The sequence below is a fragment of the Theobroma umbraticum genome, unplaced genomic scaffold, assembly GCF_002168275.2.
Source record: "Theobroma umbraticum cultivar Fairchild unplaced genomic scaffold, ASM216827v3 scaffold_51.0, whole genome shotgun sequence".
NCBI classification, from domain to species: domain Eukaryota; kingdom Viridiplantae; phylum Streptophyta; class Magnoliopsida; order Malvales; family Malvaceae; genus Theobroma; species Theobroma umbraticum.
Genome location: NW_018397260.1, coordinates 1,331,612 through 1,332,086, shown reverse-complemented (window position 1 = coordinate 1,332,086; position 475 = coordinate 1,331,612).

The window sequence follows — 475 nt, the reverse complement described above, 5'->3', positions numbered from 1 at the left end:
TATTAAACTTGTATTTTAATAACTATAGGTAAATACTTGTAAACCAAACACTACAATGTTATTTTTTTTACATTTTAATTATTATTTTGCTTGCATACCAAACACTGTAATATTATTTTCCTTGCAATCACATTGTATTATAAAATATCAAACACCACTTTAAAATCATGCCAAATCTAAAGCTTTAAATTTAGCACTCCTTTGATATCAAAAAATGTCAAATCTAATTACGAAATGACAATCGATGTAAAGAAACGTAGTTGATCAATAAATATCTAAAAAATAAATAAAATTAAAAAATATTTTAATTTTTTCATTTTTTTTCATTAACAATGTTAAGATTTTTGAAACGACATATTTAATTTTCAAACTAATAAACCTCTGTATAACTTTCATCAAATCTTAAAGATATTTGAATATTTTACCCTATTTAGGTGATAAAAGTTAATAATTTCACATGATAAACAGGATTATT